Genomic DNA, 24,262 nt, shown 5'->3' with positions numbered 1-24,262 from the left:
AAAGCATTCATATGTGTAGACATGTAGAGTTTCACATACATATGCAGCAATTCATGCACACTCATCTATACAATCTTTATAATTATTGAAATGAAAATTAACTATACCACTTCAGTTATGCTATTAAGGTTTACATTTTGAATTTTAAATGATAGTAAGTGAAAGGTATATTAACTTTCCAAATAACCATGAATGAATAAATGTGTGAATGAACAATTATTATTCCAAGATGGTGATCACGAGTAAGGCCCTATTGCCACCTGGTGGCAGCATACCCTAATTGAAGAATTAGTTATTGAGTGAAATCGAGAAGTCTAAATGTACAAAGTGACAGAAATCACATCACATGAGTTGATATCACACAGATGAAGTATTAGACGGTCATAAGCCCCTGTAATTTAAAGACAATGTTTGTATTTTTATTTTCTATCTCAAGTGAAGAAGGGAAACACAGGTCCCTGGTCTTTGGTACAAGGCTGGTTTCCCTTAGGCTCTATCTAAGAGTGTTCATTTAGGGAGCTACAAAGCCATTTTACCCAGCAGGTGGCCCCAGGCCTATTTAGTCACCATATTGACCAAAAAGTTTTAATTATATCATTTCTATGGTGTAGTAGAAATACCATTGGCTATAGATCTAATCCAACAGTGAGTTCTAGGAATAGGTAGTACTCTTTACCCCTCAAAAAAATCTCTGCAGTTCAGTGGATTCATGCACATACTTATTTACAAAAGATTATTTTATTAAACTAATCCCAGTGTCCCAGCTGCAATTCAGACAAATTACATCCTTATCATTGGAGATGGAAACAGACATTGATATTTTTGTTAAAACTTCCCAGGGGTTTCAATGTGCAGCCCATGTTGAGAACCACTGAACTGGAGTAAAGAGAAGGTTGAAACATGCGTCAAGGAAAGATGATGTTCCTCTTTGAAATCAGAGAAATCTGCAGCGAGCCCAAATATAAAATTCAAGTGTGTATGAAAAATATACAGACAAAAAACAAATGCCATTGGCACCTACCGTCCAAAGTTCTTCAGAAACTCTGAAGTATAATGGAAAGTAAACCTGTTTTAATTGACAACTTTCTGGGCAGATGCTTTCTGTATACGTTTCATTTAATCTTTACCCACATGGTAGGTAGACTTTATAATCCCTGTACCCCCTACAGTTTTATAAACTGAAGCAAACATAAATTTATTAGTACAAGGTCATGCAATTTGTAAATAGCATAGCATGGATTTAAACTTAAGATGGTCTAACCCCAAATCCCATGGGTATTTCCATGAGCCCTTGTTGAGTTCACATTGTTTAAGAAGTAGACTAGCCATCAGGCTTCCAAGCTTCTCCTTTGGTATACTGACAACTTCTTCTTGAGCCTCACAAACCTTAGTGCCAAAGCCTTAACAGGTTTGGAGACAGAGACTCAGCTCAGTGAATCATCTGGCTTTCCCTGTGTCTCCTCTCCCTATTTACCAGCCAACCTAATCAAAGAAACTCTAGTTCAAACGCAAAGAAAGCAGTGGCTGCCAGCTGATCAGAAGAGGAATCAAAGACAGATTTTTAATGGAAATTTGGTAGAAATAATGACTTTTTCAGCCATAAATAGAACACCCCAGTGGTTTTAAACTATGAGAAGGTGTGGTGTCTCACCTCCCATCTCCTCTATTTTTGGACTGTACACAACCCTCTGAACTTGCCCAGACTCCTGGGTTATTTCACTTTATTCTACTGGGTATCCTGATGATCTAATCAGTCAAACAGTAAAACGAGACTTTCTGAGCTTCCACTATGGATGTCCCCTATAAACCCCTGCCATGATGGGTTTTCGGTCTGGTAAAAGAAAAAAGCAATGCACATGTGTAAATCTAACCATGTCACTTCCTTGCTTAAAATCCATCTAATGATCTTCCTTTGCAATTAAGGTAAAAACAGAGGTCTTTGACAGGTTCTGACAGTCAGCTTGATTTGAACCTTGTCTATTTCTCCAAAACCTTCTGTCTGCCCCCCCTCTGTTCCCTAAAAGTACGTTCTTCCCTCAGCAGATGTTTGCTACACCTCCATCTCTGCCTAGAATTCAGTCCCAGTCCCCAGACCAAACTTGGGTTATTAGTAATTTATTGCCATATAACAAACCACCCCCAAACTCAGTGTCTTAAAATGACAGCCATTTCACTAGCTCCTGATTTGGCGGTATCTACTAGAGTTGTTTTTGTAAGCTGTAGGTATCTGGCCTCCAGACCCAGCTGAATGATCTAAGGCAGCATTGCTCACAGTTGGGAGCAAGAGGTTAGCTGGTTGGACTCAGAGAACTTAGCAGGGGTGGCACTTCTCCAGGGACCTCTCATCATCAGGTAGGCTAGTGGACTTCTTCAGTTGGCACTCTCAAAGCCGTGCTCCAAGGGAGCAAGGGCAGAAATGTTTACTTGGACATTCTACTGGATACTCAAGTCAAAGACTAGCCCAGATTCTGTGGATAAGGAAACCAATTCTACCTCTTGATGGGGGCAACTGACCACTTTTGATCTACCACACCTGACTAACTACTGCTGGAACTTCCTTTAGATGGCAGCCTTCATTTTCCTACAGGAAAGCATGAGTGAATCACTGGATACCATCAGATCCTGTTACCTGCTCGCAAATCGCCTGCCCCTTTTTCTTGCAGCGTTTATTATTTCATAAGTAAATATTTATTTGTGGGATCATTTGATTAAATCTGGCTTCCCTCCTCCACATCAACCTCTTTGATGGCAGGGAAAGGGTCTATACCTTCAGTATGCAACAAAAAGCCAGGCTCAAAGTCCCCATCCAGTAAGCATTTGTTGACTGAACACAGCATGTGAAAGCCAGTTGGGAGTAAAGTAGATTAGAAGGAAGATGACCATTTCTGAGGCAGAAGGAATTCATTGGGTTACATAAACACTCCACCTTTGGTTTTCATATCAGGAAGCTGAGTGTTCACATCATGGATGCCAATCAATGCCCTTGAAAGCAATAGGAGATCAGTGATTTAATTTTTAGTGAAAAACAAACATGCCTTTCATCCTCATATTTTTTTTTAAGTTAACAAATTTATTTTTTTTGTTTTTTGTTTTTTTTAATTTTATTATGTTATGTTAATCACCATACAGTAAGTACATCATTAGTTTTTGATGCAGTGCTCCATGATCCATTGTTTTTGTATAACACCCAGTGCTCCATGCAGTACGTGCCCTCCTTAATACCCATCACCGGGCTAACCAGTCCCCCCTCCCCCCTCCCCTCTAGAACCCTCAGTTTGTTTCTCAGAGTCCATCATCTCTCATGGTTCATCTCATCCTCATATATTTTTAGTGCATGAAAAGTCACAGGTAAACGGAATTATTAACTCCTATATTGATTAATTAATATTAGCATATTTTAAAATACTGCCCTAAGTAATCATGTGCCATTTATGTATGAATAAGGACGGGTAGATGGTAAAGAAAGACAGAAACCTTAGGCCAACTATTGAAAGAGTTTCTGTAACCCTGAGGTGTCTTTTTTTTTCAGCAGGTGGAGAGAATTTCCCAGGGCTAATCTACTATCTTGTCAAAAATACCCATGATTTGTCAGTTAAGCCCCTGATATTTTTAGTGCTGGAAAATCTGTCAGAATGACCAAAAGGCTCACATTTACAGAGTAGAAGAAACAAAACCACGTGGGTAGACTGAAATGAAACAGTCATTAGTAGTAAGTTTGAGGTTGATTGCTCTTCAAAAAAAGAAACAAACCCATTTTTTCTGTTTTTCCAGTGCTGTCAGTCTTCAGGGGCCCCTTTGTACTCTCTGAGAATCAGAAATATGCCTACCCATTTTTGGTTTCCTGCCATTGTGTTTAAAATATGAATTTTACGTATTTGGGGTAATCACCAGGGTAACCTCTTCAGTGAAATTGACCTAAGTTAAGAATAGTGTACTTTCAGAAACCCAGTGCTCCGTGGGTTACAAATGAGTGACCCTCATGCTGTTCCCACCAGGGCAGATGGCATCTTTTGTACATCCTGAAGCATGAGGTACTATTTTTTCTCCTCTCACATTATTCTCTTTTTAATTTCCCCTAACTGAAAATATATCCAAAAGGACTTCCCCAAAAGTGCTGTGACAGAGTTTTCAAAAAGCATGAGAGAGTTGGGTTTTTTTTTAAGTTTTTATTTAAATTCCAGTTAGTTAACATACAGTGTAAAAGCATGAGAGAGTTGTATCAAAGAGAAATAGTTTTCACTAAAGTTTAAAATACCTCTGGGCATTAAGCTTTTATAATTTTAGCATTATTAGGATCAGATATGTATTAGTTTAGGCTAGACTGTGATTACAAACAGATCCAAATCTCAGCACAACAAAAATTTTTCATTGTATCAGTATGGAACAGTGCAGTGAGGTGGCAGATAAAGTGTGTGTTGAAGGTTTGGGGGTGGAGTGTGCTTCTGGTTCACAGTCACTCAGGAGTCCAAGCTGGTAGCGAGTTTGCCATCTTGAACATGGAGCTTCTGAAGTCATCCTGAGGTTGCCATCACAGTCAGCCAGAAGAGGACAGGGAGTAAAGAAGAATGCATGGGGTGGCCCATATCATATTCTGTTGGCCAAAGCTCCATCTCATAGCCACAGCAAACTGCGAGAGAAGCTGGGTGAGGCCACCTCTGTGTATGAAGAAGAAAGAGGAAGATGGTAAACAGTATCTGAAACAAGATACCGACACACACACAAAATTAAAGCTCTCGGTAAGAGAACACTGTTCTACAGTATTAGTTCTCATTACTTCACAAAGTGACCTGACCTCACCTACTGGACCAGCTTTCATGCTATTCTTTAAAATGAAGTATTTTTCCAGTCTTCCTGTCTCTTGCTTTTCCATCTTTTCAGTCTGTGCTATGCACTGCGGTCAGGACCCCTTTTCTAATTCATAAATATAATTGTCTTCTTACTTTTATTCTTCAGTAGCTCCCAGTTATTCCCTGGTTGAAGTGATATGGTCATGGCATACAGGCTCTGTCTTAATCCAGCCCCTTAGAGTGTACGGTGTAGAGGTTGGGAACACAAGTTCTGCAACCAGACTGCCTGGGTTTGACTTTTTCTGTGCCACTTACTGGCTGTGAAACCTTGAGCAAGATTCAACGTCTCTCAGAGTTTCTTTCCTTACCTCTAAAATGGGGAGAATACTTATATCCAACTCCTTGAGTCACTGTGAAGTTTAATTACATAGATGTAAATAGCACTTGGAATAACCAACATTTGCCTTGGGCATTACTGCGTAAACTTACCTTGCATGATTTTATCCAATGAACATCCCAGTTCAGCTGTACCCAGCATCAGGAACCGCACCATCATCATAGACATAGCGATCACTAATACAGCGTGTCCTATGTTCCAAGAGCTTTGAGATAATACACTTCTGTTGTTCTTAAGCTAAAGTTTGAGGTAATTGGTTACAAAGCAATAGAGAAGGTAATGAAAGGCCATGTCTAATTTATTGAACCTCTTCATGCCTAAATTTCTTGCAGCCTCTGAATCTTTATATATAAGACAGAGATAATACTCATTTCACCAAACTGTTGTGAGAATTACATTATATTATTACCTTAGACTCAATCACATGTTAGAAGGGATAGAAAAGTGTTTGACTCAATGCGCAGGACTTTGAAAGTATTTAGTTAACATTTACATCTTCCTTCTCCTGGAATAAATCACCGCAGGCCTCTGCTCACTGCCAATTTGGGTTTCTCGAACTCAGGATGGATACTTTAATAGATTCTACACATAGGTGTCAGCCCCTCTAGAGCTGTCCATCAGAGGACTTTGGGGAAAAATGATTTTCTAGACTAATGCTAAGCATTCCTGAACAGCTTTCAAAGGACTCTGTCTCCAGTCCTCAGAGTCTCTCCCAGGATTTGTAATGTCCTGTTTCTGAGAAACCATTTCCAACTACAGTAAATGCAGTACAAACGTATAAGGACTCAGGACACCGGTAATGAAAGCAACGCAACAAAATTTGCAAACTCGGGCAGTATGCAAATGTGAAACAATGAGGGACTTCACCCTGTCGTGAAATGCCTCAGGGAGTACAGGAGGGCCACAATTTACTAAAGAGGATGTGTGGATGGCACAGCCTCACGTGCCACGGGGGCTTCTGCAGACCAGGCTTGTACAGTCGTGAGAGACTGGAGGCTGATGGGCCTTTAATTTTCTGTACTTGCAGCCTAAACAATGAACATCGCGAGGGCTCGGCGGGTTCATAATTATCTGTGCTACAGTGAATCTCTCGGGGCTTTTCGCTGATTTGTCCTTCCTCGGAGGGTGTGAATAGAGTGGGCGAGAAGAAAATGAAACCTGAAAAGGAAGCAGTGCCTCTCCTTCCTGGAGGGCAATTCATTTTGGGGAAGTAGCTTTAATACTTGCAAGGAATCAAGAGGGTTCTTGTGTTCTCTGCCTTTTTTGCCAGTCTCTTCTCTGAAGCTCATATCAGAAGTATGCTTCTGAGGGAAAGCCACAACAATGGTAATCATAATAGGTAAAATGTATGGATCACAGACGTGTCAGTAGTCCATACAATTCTCAAACGGAGGACAGTATATATATGCCCCCCCCCCCACACCCATTACCTACATTTCACAGACGAGGATACAGAGGCACAGGGAAGTTAGTAACTTGACCATGATCATACAGTGAACAGATGGTATCCACAGGATTCTAACCCAGGCATTTGGATTTTCGGTCCAGCCTTGCTAATGTTAGCCAAGAGTATCAATAACAGTGAATCAACAAAAAAGAAAAACACTAAACATTTCATACTCCTTACAGTAGACAGTGTTTGCTCACAGGTATGGTCTCATTCTGAGATGGGTCCTAATCATTCCCATTTCACAGCTGCAGAAGCCGAGTCTACAAGAGCTGAAGGGTCTTGATCACTGAGTAAGTGTCAGAACCAGGAACCCCATATTTACCATGCAAGCTTCACCACAAATGGTCTGTGGTAGTGAGGGAGTTGCTTTACTTCTCTAAACCTCTTTAAACCAATTTCCTATAAAATGGGAATAATAAGAGTTTCCCCCTGATGAGTATATTGGAGCATCAAATGAGGTTAGATATATAAAATGTTTAGCACAATTCATGGTGCACATCAGATCTGTGATAAATATTTATTATCATCATCCGTAAAATCATCTCCATTATTAGCAGACTTCATTATTATACATTATTGGAAAAAACAGTGGATAATTCCTCCACAGAGTTTCATCCTTTCAAATATATACTCCTTACTCATACAACTACTTAGAAGAAATTCTTCTAAGTTAGACTTTGAACAAAGAAAAACTCTGCTCTGGTGAGGTAAGCTGGTGAAGTAAAAAGAGGAAATTTTACTTTATAAGCACTTTTCCTTTCTCCTGGAGGTGGACACTAAATGATTTGTGTGTGCATTTGTCTATGCAGCTCTCAAAATTAAAATTCCTTAGAGGGAGCCATTGAAAACCAATCATTCAAAAAGCTTAAAAAATGGCATCTTGAAGAGCTCCTTGGTGCTAATCCATCAAGGTTAGCAATGATTCAACTGTGATCCTTTATTCAGATTCATCTCTCCCACAATATTAAATGCTATAAAGCTTTGCAGCATTGTATCCCAATGAATGAAGACATTAACAAGAAAGTAGGGTGAGCAAGTGGGAGGAGAACCCTCAGATGAGCCCACCCTAGCTACTCTCTGAAAAGAAAAAGAAAAAGAGACCTCTTTGGAAAGAGTGATCTCTTAACCTTGACAATTTCTGCACTTAATAGTGGACTGATAGGATCACTTATCTCAAACAGTTGAAAATTTGAATGAAGTTTACAATTAGCTTTTCTAAATCACCTTGAAAAACATTTCCAGCAACATTCCGCATCCAGCCCTGAGATTAATCCTGCAGTTGGAGGAGTACTGTGTTCCCGTTTTCACAGAGGAGAGAACTGAGTCACAGAGAGATTATTTACTCCAGATCAACAAGTCAGTAAGACCAAGAACCAGGAATAATATTGTCTTCTCCAAATCTCCTGTTCTTCAAATTATTGTTAGTATCTCTAGACAGTTTAAGGTTAATAAAAGCTCAATAATAATAAATAAATGTCCTTCTATAAAGTCTAAGGTTTAAGAGTTAGGATTGTCTATTTAAAAAATAAATTAAATGCCAGTCATTTAACACTATTTAGTGAGAACATTAGGCAAGGGGTAGATATGAAATATAAGGCCCCGTGTCTGTTCACAGGGATGAAACATACAGTGTAGTTAGATAAGTATAAACCAGATTATAAACAAAATAATAGTGTTTGGAAATCAGTCATTACTTTAGACCAACTTTTCCTAAGCTGTAAGGTGTCTTACTAGTCCTTCCAGGTGTTAATAATTGTTCTGCCTTTAAAAACTGAAGTGAAAAGTGGTGCTTCATAGTGGGGAGACATTCTATGGAGACACAGTATCCATCTCTTATTAGAGATTCACAATGCACAGTACCCCATCCCAAGTTCCTGAAGTCAAACCAAAAAAATGAAAACCTGTTTAACTTTATTGAGCCAGCACCTCTTTTTTTTTTTTTCATTTTACTCTGCATTTTATTTTTTTGGTATTTTTTTGGTTAACATTTCTTCTTTTTTTTGTTTTATTTATTTATTTATTTTTATTTTTATGTTATGTTAATCACCATATGTTACATCATTAGTTTTTGATGCAGTGTTCCATGATTCATTGTTTGCGTATAACACCCAGTGCTCCATGCAGAACATGCCCTCTTTAATACCCATCACCAGGCTAACCCATCCCCCCACTCCCCTCCCCTCTAGAACCCTCATTTTGTTTTTCAGAGCCCATAGTCTCTCATGGTTCGTCTCCCCCTCCGATTTCCCCCCCTTCATCCTTCCCCTCCTGCTATCTTCTTCTTCTTCTTCCTTTTCTTTAATATATAATGTATTATTTGTTTCAGAGGTACAGGTCTGTGATTCAACACTCTTACACAATTCACAGCGCTCACCATAGCTCATACCCTCCCCAATGTCTATCACCCAGCCACCCCATCCCTCCCACCCCCCACCACTCCAGCAACCCTCAGTTTGTTTCCTGAGATTAAGAATCCTCGTATCAGTGAGGTCATATGATACATGTCTTTCTCTGATTGACCTATTTTGCTCAGCATAACACCCTCCAGTTCCATCCACGTCGTTGCAAATGGCAAGATCTCATTCCTTTTGATGGCTGCATAATATTCCATTGTATATATATACCACATCTTCTTTATCCATTCATCTGTCAATGGACATCTTGTTGAGCCAGCATCTCTTAAACATTTCATCATGAAATAAGTTTACTCAAAAAACTCTCATTGAAGAAATAGTGTTGTAGAATACAGTGATTCTCAAACTTGAGAATACATAAAAATCAGGTGGGGAAAGTTGTTAAAATACAAATTCCTTGGCTCTACCCCCAGAAATTCTGATTCAGGAGCTCTGTGGTGTGGCCTCAGAATTTGTATGTTTTACAAGTTCCCAGCTGATCCAATGTTGCAGGTTTGAGAACTAAATTTGAGAAGCATCTCTGCGTAACAGTTTCTACATGTTTTTGTAGAATGTTAGACCCTTATGGTTGACTGAAGTGTGCCCCCACCCCCAAAATCCCTATGCTGAAGCCCTAACCCCCAATGTGATTATATTTGGAGATAGAGCTTTTAGGAGGTAATTAAGGTTAAATGAAGTCATAGGGTAGGGTCCTTATTCTGATAAAATTAGTGGCCTTGTAAGAAGAGAAAGGGGTGTTCCCCACCCCCGCCTCCGTGCACGCACTCTGTGAGCACATAGTGAGAAGGTATCCATCTGCAAGCCAGGAAAGAAGCCCTCACCAGAACCAGACATTGCTGGCACTCTAAATTCAGATTTCCAGCCTGGAGCAAACTGTGAGAAAATAAATGTCTGTTGTATAAGCCACCCAGTCTATGGTATTTTATTATGGCAGCCCTAGCAGAATAAGATGATTCTGAGGCCCCTGATTTTTTATAGTATTCACAAATGCATATAAATAGTCTCATGCACGTAGTTGCATCTGTTTAAATAATATACCAAAAAGGATACCTGATCTAAACAGGGAAGAAAGAATGAAGAGAAGAGGATATTTTTAGAAGACCATAATTCAAACTCTATGTCTACAGTTATTAAGATATGTGACTTTGAGCATGGATAGGAGGGCATTTCAAGTTGAGGGGAAATTGTGCACAAAACTGAATGAGAAATGTCATAGGATATGTAGGGAATGAACTATTTTGCTTGGCTGGAGATGAGAAGATGAGGAGACAGAAGTTTTTGTAAGGAAGAATGTTCTTAGTTGAAAGCAACAGAACATTTGGAACAAACTAGTTGAAGTACTAAAGGGAATGCATTGGTTCGCATCACTGAAATATCTAGAGGTGCAGCAGATTTCCAGCTAGACTCAGTATAGTTGTTCTAGCCCTTCTGGAATGGAATCCCCAGACAGCCAGAAGTTTTCTATTTTAATGGCTGTCCTCCTGATACCTGGCATACTGCCTGCATGAAGGTAGGCACTCAATAAATTCATAGGGAGCAAAACAAATAAATGCCCTCAAAGACCTGGTTTCTTTCAGTGTCACTCTTTGCTCATGGTTTCCACTTCTTTCTTAGTCTGACTCGCTTCATGGGCACAAAAATGGCTGCTGTTAACTTCCATATCCTAAATATGTCCTTTTTCACTCCTGTGAGAGACAATCTGGTTCTTCTCTAAATCATTTTCTTCTTCCTAGGCACACAGGTAGTCTACATTTCCCAAGCTCTCTAAAACTAGGCGTGGCCAGGCAATAGAGTTCTAGACAATGGGATGTGAGCAGCAGTAATATTCACCATTTGTCCTTGGGGGCTCCGAGACATACCCTCTGTGCTCTTTCTCAGACCTCCTCTTGATGCCAATGAAAGCTATCTATTGCAGTTGGCAGAGCCATCATGTTTAAGGCCTTTTATCTTTTTGGTTTTGGTGTTGCATTTGCTGTACTTTTTGTTACAGCAGCTTACCTTACCTTACCTTACCTAATAAAAAAGCAAATAGGAATGAAGAAAAATAAGGCATTTTGTTTGAGGTTTCTCATCAGAAACACTGAGAGTCACTCTTTTTAAACCGACTTAGTTCATGTGACCATCCCTGAAACAGGCACTAAGTGAGGGGAAGAGAATATGCTAATTGACTAAGCCAAGGTCACAGGGTCCAAACTTGGAACTGAGTTTTGGCATCAGTTTCCCTAGAACCACAGAGACACCCAAGTGGAAATCAGACTCTGTTGACAAAGAGGAAGTAGATTTCAGAAAGGTAACTACCAATGCCCTTGATAAGTCAACAAGTTCCCTGCTAGGAAGGATTTTCCATTAAGGAATTTGGATGTTGTTTGGTAGCCAATTGGAGGCCATTGAAATATTTTAAGCAAAGGAGTAACATTGTCAGATTTTTTCAATTACAAAATGCTTTAGCATACAAAAAATTATAGAGAATAATATAAGTAAGAGTCATACACTCACTATCCTACTTAATCAAATGTCATACTTTGCCATGTTGGAATCAGATTTATTTAAATTAAGAAAACATCATAGAATCCTAAAGGAGAACACAGGCAGCAACCTCTTCGACCTCAGCCACAGCAACTTCTTCCTAGAAACATTGCCAAAGGCAAGGGAAGCAAGGGCAAAAATGAACTATTGGGACTTCATCAAGATAAAAAGCTTTTGCACAGCAAAAGAAACAGTCAACAAAACCAAAAGACAACCGACAGAATGGGAGAAGATATTTGCAAATGACATATCAGATAAAGAGCTAGTATCCAAAATCTATAAAGAACTTATCAAACTCAACACCCAAAGAACAAAGAATCCAATCAAGAAATGGGCAGAAGACATGGACAGACATTTTTCCAAAGAAGACATCCAAATGGCCAACAGACACATGAAAAAGTGCTCAACATCGCTCGGCATCAGGGAAATCCAAATCAAAACCTCAATGAGATACCACCTCACACCAGTCAGAATGGCTAAAATTAACAAGTCAGGAAACGACAGATGTTGGCGGGGATGCGGAGAAAGGGGAACCCTCCTACACTGTTGGTGGGAATGCAAGCTGGTGCAGCCACTCTGGAAAACAGTATGGAGGTTCCTCAAAAAGTTGAAAATAGAGCTCCCGTACGATCCAGCAATTGCACTACTGGGTATTTACCCCAAAGATACAAATGTAGGGATCCGAAGGGGTACGTGCACCCCGATGTTTATAGCAGTAATGTCCACAATAGCCAAACTGTGGAAAGAGCCAAGATATCCATCGACAGATGAATGGATAAAGAAGAGGTGGTATATATACACAATGGAATATTATGCAGCCATCAAAAGGAATGAGATCTTGCCATTTGCAACGACGTGGATGGAACTGGAGGGTATTATGCTGAGCGAAATAAGTCAAACAGAGGAAGACATATATCATATGACCCCACTGATATGAGGAATTCTTAATCTCAGGAAACAAACTGAGGGTTGCTGGAGTGGGGGGTGGGGTGGGAGGGATGAGGTGATTGGGTGATAGACACTGGGGAGGGTATGTGCTCTGGTAAGCACTGTGAATTGTGCAAGACTGTTGAATCTCAGATCTGTACCTCTGAAACAAATAATGCAATATATGTTAAGAAAAAAAGAAAAGAAGAAGATAGCAGGAGGGGAAGAATGAAGGGGGGGAAATCGGAGGGGGAGACGAACCATGAGAGACGATGGACTCTGAAAAACAAACTGAGGGTTCTAGAGGGGAGGGGGGTGGGAGGATGGGTTAGCCTGGTGATGGGTATTAAAGAGGGCACATTCTGCATGGAGCACTGGGTGTTATGCACAAACAATGAATCATGGAACACTACATCTAAAACTAATGATGTAATGTATGGTGATTAACATAACAATAAAAAATTTTTAAAAAAACTAATGATGTAATATATGGTGATTAACATAACATAATAATAAAGAAAGAAAGAAAGAAAAAAGAAAAAAAAAGAAAAAGAAAACATCATAGATTTGGTTTAAACATACTCTGTGCTCTTCTTCTAACATATCTCCTTCTCAAGGGTAACCACTTTCTGACTTTGATAGTTGTCATTCTCATGGATGATTTAATATTACTGCTGATTTTTATATATACATAAATGATTATAGAATTGTTTTTGTGTTTTTCAAGTTTGTATAAATGGTACCGAATGATTAAATTTTTTTACCACTTGCTTTTTTTAACTCAATCTTTTTTAAGATTGCAATGCAGTTATTTCTTTAGATCACTCATCTTGACTATAGTATTATTTTTCATTGTATGACTATGGCATGGTTTATTTATACACTTCCCTACTGATGAACCTTTATGTTTTTTTCCATATTTTTGCCATTAAACATCATGCACATGTTCTGAACATTCTTGTGCATTTCTCCTTGTGCACATATGTTGGGGTTTCTCTAATGTATTCTGGGTATTGCTGGGGAAAGGCTATGCAAGTTTTCAATTTCCCTAGATGTTAAACCAGTTGATACATGCATGGTCAGTGTGAGAGTTCCTGTTGCCCTTCATTCACCAGATTCACATTTACATGGAATATGAATGACCTATGAGTCAGGTTGACTGATTAGAAAATCGTTGCCAAAGCCAATGTAAGAGATACTGAGGGTCTGAGGTACATATACCTAATAGAGACAAGACAAAAAAGGCAAGAAGTTAACATGTTTAGGAACAAAACTCATAGGACTTGGTAATAGATTATGGAGACATGAGGAAGGGGATAGAACCAAGATTCTTCAGTTTCTAACTTAAACACAAGGAGGAAGCTTATGTATAGTTAGGCTGATGGTGAATCCCCTTAGAACATGTTGCCTTTGGAGGAATGGGAGGAAACCAAAAAGCATGATCCATCAGGCACTTGGATATTTAGGTCTGGGGACTGAGACTAGATCAAAACAGAACACAAAAAATGTAGAGTTGTCAAACTAAGTGAAATTCAGAGTTGAGCTGGGGAAAGTCTGTAGACTCAGAAGATAAGGGAGGTGAGAAGATATTCCTGAAAAACATTAGTATTTAAAGGAGGATAGAAGGAAGAGAAGACTGTAGAGGGGACAGACTGAAGGAGGAGCCAATGTGTGTGATATCATGGCAGCCAGAGCAATAGAGTTTTAAGGAGTAAGTGGTCAACCACATTAAATGCTGCAAAGAAACCAAGAAGGTGAAAACTGAAAATTAAATATTGTTGCAGTGAGGCCATTGAACCCATATCAAAGACCATTTCAGTGGAGTAGCACAGGAGTAAATGTTTGCAATTGTTTAAGGAATTAAAAGGAAGAAGAAGAGCAAATGCAGATAGCTAGTTTTTACAAGCTGGGTTCTCTGCAATCCAACTGAAATGGAGTTTGGATGCAAGATGTTTATTTTTTTTAATTTAAATTCAATTGCAAGATGTTTATTGGAAATCAGCACATATGAAAGGAAAGAATGAACTTAGAAAATTTGACTTTAGAGTCCATGTATTTAACTTGGAAATCAACACATGTGAAAAGAAAGAATGAACCTAGAAAATTTGACTTCAGCGCCCATGTGTTTAACCACTATGTTACAGTCTTTCTATCCTTAGGGAAAAAAAAAAAAAGTCCATCTCATGCCACCAAAGTCAGATTCATCAAATCCTTCTTTGCCATGTGGTCACTATTTTCATCCTTATAGTCCTACTTGGGAAACTGAAGTAAAGAGTTAGGAGAGCATAGAACATAAAAGAAAATGTTCTATCTCTCCCTCAACTTTGCTGTCTTTGATTTTCTCCATTACTGGTAGAATGAACACTTGGAAAACTATGGGTTAAGCATGTGCCTGAAAATGAAGCCCCATGATGATGAATTGTGAATCCCTGTAATAGAAAGACCAATGGCGTTGATATATGAGTTCCACTGCTAGGGATTAGGTGACTTAAGCTCATAAGTCTGATCACAAGCAACATAGCAATGATCATGGCATCCCTTCTCTATCATGGGGTTGCCCTGAAGATTCAGGGAGGGCCCACTGTATTAAAATCTTTAGCACAGGTCCTGGCACATGACAGGGCTCACTATGTGGCATCTCTGGGTACCTCTGCCTATCAGTGTTGCTGGGGGAGCAAAGGCAGCCTAAATATCCCTGGATACTCACTGGGAAGAGCTGGGATGAAACTGTCAAGGATGGAGATCTGGCAAAGATATCTTCCACCTGAAACAGACTTCACTTAACTTTCAGTCAACTTTCTTAGGAGTTAAGAAGTGAAAGTTGAACTTGACTATCAAGGAACACACCAGTTGTTAACTGGGCCCCAGGAGGAAGTCAGCAAGCTCCACCACATCTAACAACACCTACTGCTGACAGCCCTTCCCCCAGGTCAGAAAGCTCTACACCTAGCTCTTCCGTGTTCCAACTGGGGGTGGAGGGGATGAATAGGCACCAAGAAGAAATTATTTCACTTCCTTCCCAGAGTTCAGAAGGGAATGAAGTAATCAGCATGTACTGGACATCTACTCTGTGCTGACTGTCTTATAGAAGTTGTGCGGTTTACCATCCCCACTAGACAGATGAGAACACTGAAGCTCAGTGGCTTGCTCAAGACACACATCTGGTTACTAGGGAACCAGGATTCAAAGTCATATCAGCCTGATACCCAAGTCCCCATTATTTCTATAACTATATCTATCTCTATATAGTCTAGGTTTAAAAGCATGGATCCCCTGTGAAAGGAGACGGGCTCTTGGAACTTACCTTCTTAGCAAGCCTTCCATCATCACTTGCTCTGCCTTCTTCCTCTGTGCAACCTCAGCACTTATTATTGGGCCCTTCTCTAGGAGTTTGTAATCTAGGAAGAAAAATGAACATGTGAGGAAAGAATTTAAATGTCATATAGTAAATGCAAAGCCAGAAGGATGCATTGGTGACTGTGGAGAACAGAGGACTGGGGGTTTGTGGAAACCTCTCGAGGAGAAACCTCAGAGTCTTAAAATGTACATGAGAACTGGAAAGAAAAAGAAAGGGGGAAGAAAATTCCAGAGAGATGTAAGAGCATGAATAAAGGTAAAGAAGCATAAAACAGCCTGGACATTTTAGTCTTTGGGCAATTCACAAACAGGCTTACACAGGCTAAATTCCAGGGGCTGCTGTAAGATACAGATAGGAAAGCGTCCATGGGATATTTTAAGACCTTTGTAGAATATTTAAGAACCCTGGTAGACATTTCATTAAACACTCCTCTCTTAGTGGCAGAACCCACATCATATCAAACCTAATAAAATATACTCACATCACACATTGACACATTTATTCAACAAGTATTTATTGAGCGCCTACAATGTGCCAAGCACTCTCTTAGTCATCTAGTATCCTAGCATTAAAAAAAAAAATCACAAAAAGCACCACTCTACTTGGAATGACCTTCTAGTGTGAGCAGACAATAAAGAAAGCAAGTAAATTATATATTATCCCAGAAGATGTTGCATGGGAGGAAGTCAGAAGAGCCAAGGGAGGGATTACAATATTAATAGAGTGTTCATAAAGATCTCAGTAGGAAGGTCATGTTTGAGCAAACACTTGAAGGAGATGAGGGAGTTGGTCAAGCTAAACTGAAGGAAAAACATTCCAGGAAGGGATCCAACCAGTACAAAGGCCCTGAGGCAGATGTGTGCTTGGCATATGTGGAGTGACAAGAAGGCCAGTATGGCTGGAGCAGACTGACCAAGGGAAAAATTGGTAGGAAATGAGGTCAGGGAAACAGTAAGAAACAAGGACTTCTTAGGTGAGTGGGGATTTGTTTTTTACTAAGACGAAAGAGAAGCCCCTGGGTGGTGGGGGAGGGGATGGGGAACTTTGAGCAGAATATGATATAATTTAACTCAGGTTTAAATGGGGTCGTTTCAAGGCAAAAGTGGGAGCAGGGAGGCAAGACACTGTTGAGGTGTGCAGGCTTGGACCAGCAAGTGAGCAGCAGAGGTGAAGTGGCTGGGCTCTGGGTATAAGAAAGGGTGGGCAGGAGAGAATGGTATCAGGGATGAGCCAAGACTGGCCTGAGCAACTGGAAAGAAGACCCTGGTGTTCCATCAGCAGCTTCATTTTGCTTTAAAAATATTTGAAAGAATTATACTTTGAGTTTTATCCATAATTTTTTCTGTATGTTTTTGTGATCTCAACTGTTTTAATATCAACAAAATTGGGTTGAGTTGAATTAATCTTGATATTACATATGATAGAAATTCTGTTAACATCTATTAATTTTTAATGCTTCAATTTTCTTTTCAGTGTTTAGAACAGTATTTTATTTTTTGGGTCTCAGGCCACCAAAAAGCTTCTAGTACTAATCACTCTTCTTATAATGGGTGATGAGTAAAACATCCCTGCTTGCCCTCTTAGAGTTCGCAGTCAAGAGCAGAAAAACATAATAAAAACAAATTATGTATTTTTAACTAATATGGCTTGGTTCTAAACCTCATATTTTACATCATTCTCATAACACCCCTATGAGATATGTACTATTAGTGCCTCTATTTTAAAGATGAGAAAACTGGAGGACGGAGAGGTTGCATGAATATGCCCAAGGTCATAAAGCTATGTATTCCCTAAGCTGGGATTTGAGTTCTGGAAACTGAGTTCCCAAGGTCATTGGGTTCTCTTAACAAGTCCATTGGTTTACAGTCAGGAGTGGTATAATCTCAGGAAGCATTTGGAAATGGAGAGTGGGGCTCTTAGCGCATTCCAATGACTGGAGCACCTCTGTCCTCTGGGAGGGGCAGAGAGTGTAAACATCTTTTAGCTGGTAGAACCATCATGCCATGAGGAACTATACTTCCTGCAAGGCTAGTAGTGCTCCCCTCCTTTAGAAATACCAAAGGCTCAGCCATCTCTTCACTTGTGTTACCCATTTCTACCTTGCAGGTCAAATGTTTGGTGACAAAGAAGTCATTGGTGAGTTTTGTGAACCCTCTTATGTTTCCTTCTGCTCTCTGTATTGGCAATCATCACTGCCCTGAGCTGGCTGTAAGAGTCAAATCCCATGACATTGGTTTTGGGGGATGGGCAAACTCTTCAGGCTGTCCTGAAATTCTAGTTATTAACTATTGCTCAATGTAAGCGGAGCATTGATTGGGACTTGATGATATTTTCATTTCAATTTCTCTTGCAATAATACATATTCTACATGTAAAACTAATTAATGTAACATCATTGGGAAAATTATGAATGAACATGGGGTATTAAGTCAAAGAGGGAGAAGTGGAAATATCTGGGGTGGCCTGAAAACTTGCTTTGAGACAGGCAATCTCATAAACTCTGAAAGGTGAAGGTCACACAACCAGTAAAGGACAGAGTCTGGATCCCGTGTCAGAGGTGAGTCCGCAGCCCATGCTTTGACAGTACACCGGGTTTCTTTTCAGTACTAGAAGTCAGAAGAGCTGGCTTCTAATCCTAATTCAGCATTACCTGGCTGAGTGACGCTGATTGGGTCATATAACTTCTCTTGATCCTCAATATCAACATCTACAAATAAAGAAAGCTAGAACACTAAAGCCTCTCCTATATCTTCCAATCATTGCTTTTATAGGCTTTTGCTCAGTAAATGGTTTATTCTATTTTAGGGAAACAAACTTTGTCCTTATGTTGTTGCCAGACTTATTGCTCTTAACTGCTATAACTGTTTCTCTTTGTTGAAGAGATTTGCCAGGCCAAACATGAAGGGTATGTAGGCTTTGGCATTTTGGCTAGGTCTAGCACATAGAATCTACTAACGGTTCCACTAGGCATCTGAGGCCACCGGGCTATGTGTCATTCCATGCCAATTGCAGATAGGCAGGGATGAAAGTTGGCTTTCCTGATTTGGTACCAGAATTTGAGAGAGAGCAGGGCTTTTAGAGTCAAACAGGCCTGGGTTCATATCCCAACTCAGCCACTCTCTGGGTGTGTTGTCACAACCAAGCCTGAATTTAAATGTCACTTTCTCAGAGAGGCCTCACAGGGTCTCCCAAGTTAGCTTAGTTCAGAACACTGGTTTTGCTCCATGATAAAACTCATCATATTTAGCAGTATATAGTGGGCATTTAATACATACTTTGAGAATGAATGTTGAATGAATGTTTGTTGAGTAAAACATCGTGTCTTGACTTCATTCCTATGAAGTAGGCCAAGAACAAAACAGAGATCTTACAAAAAAGAAAGTCAAATGGCTTCACGGACAGCAATAGTAAACATTGTAACAATGTTAAATAGTGTAATTATAGTCTGAAATAAACTAGTTTGAAAAGCAAATCTCAGATTCAAGTGAGGCTTTCTCTAGTTTAGAACCTGGAGTTAGAGGGAAACATGAGGAAGCTAAAGTTTACCGAGTATCTATGATGAGCCACGTGCTGTGTGTAATAGGATGATGCACTAGTGATACTTGTTTAAAAGTATGAAAGTGTGAATTTCCAGAGGAAGGAAACAGGGTCCTGAGAAAAGCAAGGTTTGTTCTAATTGTTCACACACGGTAGTGGGCCTCCTTGCCTTCTTTTTCTGAGTGGGAACTTTTGAGGCCACTACTGTTAGAAGGAAAAAGTGTGTGATGCTTATCTGTGCTCAGAACTAGAAAATGCCCTCTTCCGCTCCCTAGGTTGGCCCCGTTGTTGTTCAGGTGCTGCCTGTGAACAGACACCCACAGAAGATGGAAAAGATGAATCCGCAGATTGCTGCATACACAGGCTCATCTAGGTGAGTGGCAAACACTGAAGTGTTGGCTCTACCAATAAGTTACTGTCCCATTTCCGGATGACCACACCTTTCTCCAAAGTGGCAGGGGCGGGGGTGGGAGGAACATCACCAGGGGAATACTAAGAGAACAGCTGGGTTCCTGTCCAGCATAAGAGTTAGAGGATCCAGATTATTGCCCAAGATCTATTGCTTGCTAGAATCCTCTGTAAGCCTGTTTTCTCACCTGCAAAATGGGTCACTGAACATCCACAGTTTTGTGTATTCATTTTTTTGTTCACTGAATATGCCTACAGCAAACACATGTTATTTCTATCAGAGACTATGCAAGGCACGTGAATACACAGATCTGATTACTACAAATTGCTGCAGTGAAGGAATCACCATCTAGTGAAGGAGAAAAATATGAAAGCAAACAATGAATTTAGCAAAACTTCAAAAATTCTTACTGAGATATAGGAAGAGTGTTATGTGATCACAGAGGAAAAAGAGAATATCTCATTCTGTCCGGGGAGGGGAAGTTTTCACTGAAGTGAAGATATTTGAATAAGTCTTAAAATATGTGCTAGAATGTGTCATATTAGTAGGTAGAAAAGTGTGCTCAGGGCAGAGAATGTCCTAAAACAATGAGTCACAAAATGGCACAATGCCTAGCCTAGAGTAGCCACATTAAGCATTTGTCTTATGAATGAATAAATGTATGAATGAATGAATGAGCATTTGGAGAAGCATAAAAAATTAATTGTTGGGGTGCCTGGGTGGCTCAGTTGGTTGAGCGTCCAACTCTTGATTTTGGCTCAGGTCATGATTTCAGAGTCATGGGATCCAGCCCTGCATCGGGCTCTGAGCTCAGTGAGGAGTCTGCTTGGGATTCTTTCTCCCCTTCCCTCTGCCCCTTCTCTCTCTCTCTCAAATAAATAAATAATTTTTTTAAAAAAAATAATTGTTCCTGGATGGACTGTATAAGATTTAGAGAAGATAGCAGAGTAGAGTAGAGATATAACTATGGGAAAGTTTGGGATAAACTTAAATATCCAAATAAATAGTTTTGACAGAATTGTGATTTTTTCTAACCTAATTTTGTCTAGAATTGACTCAAACTCTTGTTTAAATTCCAAAGTGCTCTTTATACCTTTGAATATCCCCCATGTTAGAATCATGAACGATGGTTTAGTTGGGGAAATTAAAGACAACTTGACAGAACTGTAACTAATCAAGTAGCAATTTCATAGTAAAGGGCTACAATTTTTAACTACATGTCTATCTATTAGTCATTCACTTACTACTTATTAAATATACATTTATCAATAGTCCATTTATTAATTTAAAAAATTTGTATTAAGCACTCACTTACTCCCCAGGCATTGGGCTAGGACCTGGGCATTTAGTGCTGAACAAAGCAATCATGCTTTCTGCATTTATGGAGCTTATAGTCTGGTGGGTAGAGAAATGATATACAGATAAGTGTTCAAGTCAGTAAATCAAATAGAGGTAAGTACTAGGAAAGAAAAGAACAGTGTTCCAGAAGAGAGAATAATAGAAGTTGATGACTGAATCTAAGTCAATTGATTATGCAATATGGTAAACATTACCTCCCCGGTAGCAGACACTGCTTATTGCCTATGTATTGGCCATTTCCCTTTTTTCATTGCTGATAGCATCCCTGTTTGTTCTGAAATGATAGTCTACACAGCTCTAGGGGAATCACCATGGCTGATCTATGTTTTCCATAGTAAAACCACTTTTCTTTTCCAGATACTCATTTTCCAGTCTCTCTTATAGGTAATGGTGACCTGTGATATAGTTCCTGCCACTGATACATAGAAAAAGTCTTCAGGGGAGACTCTAGGAAAGATTTCACATCTTTAAAAAAAAAAAAGACAAATACTAGGGAAAAACCTGCCCTTCCACTTTGTTTCTTCATCAAAATTTTGGTAGGAAGTTGTTATGTTTAGAACTGCAGGAACCACAGTGGTCTTAAGATGATCAAAGACCAACAGTCTGAGGATAAGTGGAAAACCTTCAGTCCTCAATAATGTGTTTTATTGCACTAATCATTTTAAATCAAATGCCTCCAGATATGCAGTTGTACTGAAAAATTAGATAGCTTTTTGAATCTAAGAATGTAAGTTTTTTATTATTTGCAGCTGAAAGCCACAAAAAAGGCTCAAAAAAGACAGGGTTGTGTCTGTTTTTTTTAATGGATTTCCCAGTATCTTCCAAAGTGCCTGGCACATAACATAAGAGTCACTTAATAAACACCTGTTTAATGAGTGAATAAAGGATGGGATTAATGAAAATTGCATAGACAGTAGAGGGTTATAGGAAAATCAATTTTGAGATAGTCTAATCTCAATCAATCATGCCTTTACAAGATTAGATCAAGGAGTTACATAGGGCATTGGACACAACCCTACCAGAATAATTAACTCAGTCTTGAGTGATAGAGGTTTGTTAATACAAGCACAAGATCTGCCTCACCAAAATTGTTCCAGAGGCAGTATTCTTTCTCTTTGGGTCAATTATAGGGTCAGAGAAATTGAGTTTTGTCCCCTCAACTTATATATTTCACACTATATTTTCCTCACCTTCAAACTATAGATATATTATGTCTCTCTTCCTATTAACACTTATGGTTAATATTATACAAGTCTTGGCTAGTGCAATAAGGCAAGAAAAATAAATAAAAGACACACAGATTAAAAAGGAAGAAGAAAAACTATCTTATTCAGAGATGATATAATTGAATAGAAAGGAAATCCAAAAGAATGTACAAACTATCAGGGCCAATAATGGAGCAAGGTCATTGGCCATAGAGTTTTTATTCAAAAGTTTATTGTAGTTCTATGCACTAAGAACAGAAAATTGGAGACAATGTGAAAAACAGTAACATTTTCAATAGCATCAGAAAATATCAAATTATCAGAAGTAACTCTAATCAAATTTTCCAAGACCTCTACACTGAAAATTGGAAACCAATGCTGAGAGAAATTAAAGAAGACTTAAATACATGGAGAGACTTACTGGGCTTATGGTTTGGAAGACTCAGTATTTCTAAGATATAAGTCTTCTCCAAATTTATCTACAGATTCAATCCAATCCCAGTTAAAATCTCTGAAGCTTTTTATTTTTTGTTGTTGGAATATACAAGCTGTTCTAAAGTTTACACAGAATTGCGAAGAACCTAGAATAGCCAAAGAAATTTTGCAGAAGGAAATTGGAAGACTTACACTGTCAGGTTTTGAGACCTTCTAGAAAGCTACAACTACTAACAGAGTGTATATTGGTACAAGAATAGACAGACTAATGAACAGAAGAGAGTCCATACAAGCACAGTCACTGATTTATGACCAAAGTGCCAAGGCAATTCATAGGAGAGAAAATGATGTTCTAAATAAACTGTTGGGTATCTGGGTGTTAAAAAATAAACTTTGACTATACCTCATACAATACCCCCAAATTAATTATAGATGTATGTAAAAAGGTATGTTCATACTTTGGGGTAGTAGAGATTTTTTAAAACAGAACACAGGAAAGTGAAAAGGCAAGCCACAGTCTGGGATAAGGTTTTTATAACACTGTACATGTTTATATCTGATAGAGGATTCATACCTAGAATACATTAAGAACCCTTAGAAATTAACAAAAAAAGACAAATACTCACTTTAAACATGACAAAAAAATAGTTGAACAGGCACTTTATACAGATCATTCATCAGGAAAGTGCAAATCGAAACTACAGTGAGTTACCACCACATATTTATCAGAATTGCTTTAATTTTAAAAAGGCAAACAGTACCAAGTACTGGTAAGTTTGGGGAGTAATTGGAACTCTATATATTGCTAGTTAGAGTGTGAATAAACTAAACTGCTTTTGAGAAACTACTGGAACTATCTACTAGAGCAAAACATTTGCCTACACTATAACCCAGAAGCCCTATTCTTAGATATATACACAGGAGAAATGAAATAGACTAAAAGGCATGTACAAAAATATTCATAACCACCTTGATTCATAATAACTGAAAACTGGAAAAAATTCAAACACCATTAACATGAAAATGAATCAATAAATTACAGTCTAATCATACAATGGAACACTACTCCGCAATAAAAACCAACTGCTGATATATGCAACAACATGGATTAAATTCACAACTGTTAATGTGGAGTGAAAGAAATCAGTTGCAAAAGAATACATACAATATGATTACATTTATGTAAAGTTCAAGGACAGGGAGACCAACTCTCTAGTGACAGAAGTCAGAACAGTGGTTATATCAGGAGATAGAGTTAAGAAGGAACACAAGAGAATCTTTTAAAGTGATGGAGGGGCACCTGGGTGACTCAGTCAGTTGAGTGTCCGACTCTTGATCTCAGTTCAGGTCTTAATCTCAGGGTCGTGAGTTTGAGCCCCTCATTGGGCTCCATGTTGGACATGGAGCCTGCTTAAAAATTAAGTAAAATAAAGTATGGAAATATTCTCTGGTTTGATAT

The sequence above is a fragment of the Halichoerus grypus genome, chromosome 5 (assembly GCF_964656455.1).
Source record: "Halichoerus grypus chromosome 5, mHalGry1.hap1.1, whole genome shotgun sequence".
Lineage (NCBI taxonomy): Eukaryota > Metazoa > Chordata > Mammalia > Carnivora > Phocidae > Halichoerus > Halichoerus grypus.
Note: the sequence above shows the minus strand (reverse complement) of the source record.